Source organism: Nanorana parkeri, unplaced genomic scaffold, assembly GCF_000935625.1.
Source record: "Nanorana parkeri isolate BGI_ZX_2015 unplaced genomic scaffold, ASM93562v1 scaffold185, whole genome shotgun sequence".
NCBI classification, from domain to species: domain Eukaryota; kingdom Metazoa; phylum Chordata; class Amphibia; order Anura; family Dicroglossidae; genus Nanorana; species Nanorana parkeri.
In genome coordinates this window covers 327,110-329,449 of record NW_017306453.1, presented here as the reverse complement: position 1 = coordinate 329,449, position 2,340 = coordinate 327,110, and the positions used below count along the sequence as shown (strand labels likewise).

At 37.8% G+C, this 2,340-nt stretch overlaps 1 non-coding gene across 1 annotated transcript; it reads right to left on the bottom strand.

The window, feature by feature from the left end:
• Window positions 1–1,831: 1,831 nt before the first annotated feature.
• TRNAC-GCA lies at window positions 1,832–1,903 on the bottom strand. The gene has a single exon. It is a non-coding gene; the product is annotated as a tRNA-Cys (tRNA).
• Between the last annotated feature and the right edge of the window lie 437 nt (window positions 1,904–2,340).

Here is a 2,340-nt window from a genome sequence, read left to right as displayed (position 1 = left end):
CCCACCGGAATACTTCAAGAAATGATAAGCATACAAAAAAATAAAAACACACTGGGCTTTCAGAGGGGAGCATCAAACCCAGAGCTTGGCTTTCAAATTGTGCATGATTATAGAATATAATCATGGCATACATTTTACATGAATCTAAATGAATCTTTTATATTTTACCAGCCCATTCATTAAACTGTGGAAATACAAATACATTTGTACTAATATAAATCAGTGTTTATTTCTATTGAAATTACTCTGCATTTAATTGTTTTAATTGAAATCCGACACAAACAGCGGATGAAACTTTTTCCTAGCATTATTGGAAAACAACGTGTTAGTCTTTTCTTTGTTTCCTCTCTCTTTTCCCCCTCCTTGAGTGGAGCATTCTGAGACTTATAGAGAGTGGGGCATTCAGAACCTAATAGTTTTATAGAGACAGAACACAGTGGAACATGGTGGTACTTCTAGTTTTACAGAGATGGACAACAGTGAGAAGTGCTGGGACTTATTGTACAGTCATCAAAGAGGTATCAGCGAAGTTTCTTAAAGAGAAGGATTTCCGTGATCATATACTAATATGAAGTTAGGTCTGTGTATCAGATTTTTCACATTTTAAAAAAAACTCTGTGAACCTAAGATAAATACCTTGAACAAAAGTTTCCTGACCATACTAAATCCAAGAAGGTCAAATTTCTACATTTACTTTGCTTTCTGTATATGTGGCAAAAGAGTGGAAGTTAAAGTGACACTAAACTCAGGAGATAAATCTTAAAGGAGAATTGAAGTACTCTATGAACAAAAATGTATCTTATTGTTGTATCACTCAGCTGTAGATTCTTACCTTATCTCTGAATTGGTGCTGACACTGTCCTTCCTTTCAGAGGGTGGACTACAATCTCACATTTAATTTACTAATTTGTATTGAGTTTGTAGTCCATCATGGGAGTGAGCTTGGAATGGTGGCTACTTTACAACACACGTAAGGACTATGGGGAATAAAAGTAGCCACCCTCCAGAAGGAAGGACAGTGTCAGCACCAATTCAGAGATGATTTGAGGAAGTATAGCTCAGTGATACACAAACAAGCTATATTTTTGTTAATAGTTAGGGTACATGAATAGTTTTTTAAGATTTAACTCTTGATTTTATTGTCACTTTAATATTTATACAAACTAGGGATGTCCCGATACCGATGCTAGCATCGGTATCGGGCCCGATACAGGGTAGAGTATTAGTTTAAAATTTTAAAGTTTTATTGCCATATACTATGAATGCATTTCATACCCACATCATGAATTACTATACTGCAAAAGCACCTCTGTCAACCTTTTACAAATACTGTCTGAACTAGGAAAGCTTGTTAATAGAATACACTTAAAAGAGAACTATGAGGTGAGTGCTTTTCACTCACCTCATAGTTCTAGCCGACCTGTGACAATGAGACTGTCACAGGTCGTCTCAGTAGATCGGGAGGTGAGCGAACACATGCCGGTGTTTGCTCACTTCTCGATCCTGTCACGGCTCTCTGCCGTGACAGGGGAGGGGATGGATTCCCCCCTCCCCGCTCCGATCCGCCAGCGTGGAGTATGTCTCCTATAAAATGTGTTGTCCAATCAGATAGTACTGTACTATGGACTGTACTATGGATCATGATTAACCTAATCATGTTATCAGGCTCGTAACTAGAAATCACAGGGCCCCATAGAAAAAGTATCGGTAATTGGTATCGGCAAGTACATGAGGGCCAGTACTTGGACTTGGACTTGGACTTAAAAAAGTGGCATCGGGACATCCCTAATACAAACAGATATTATGAAAGGGACCTAAAAAAAAAAACCTCAGGGGGCACCCAGATTTGAACTGGGGACCTCTTGATCTGCAGTCAAATGCTCTACCACTGAGCTATACCCCCTGTGCACAGTTCTGTTGACCTGCTCATGATCTGTATTCACATTTATGTTCTGACATAGCTATAGCTGCCATACTGTTTAGATAAAAATAAATCCTAGTCAGTATGGTTAGCATTTGCTTATGCTGTAAATAGCATTTTATGTAATAGATGGTGGTATAGAGGAAGGTTGGTTTTTTTTAACTTTCATATTTGGTGCATACTGGTAGTTTATGAGCAAAACCTACAGAAGGGGGCACCTATATTTGAACCAGGGATCTCTTGATTAACAGTCAAACCCTCTACCACTGATCTATACCCCCATATTTAGTGATATTTATTTTTTATTATGATACTCCATAGTAGATTGAACCACATACCATACAAAAGATAAGCATAGGATTTAAGATCTAAGCATCCACATTTTCCAAAACGAACTGAAAAAAAGATAATCATTCTAG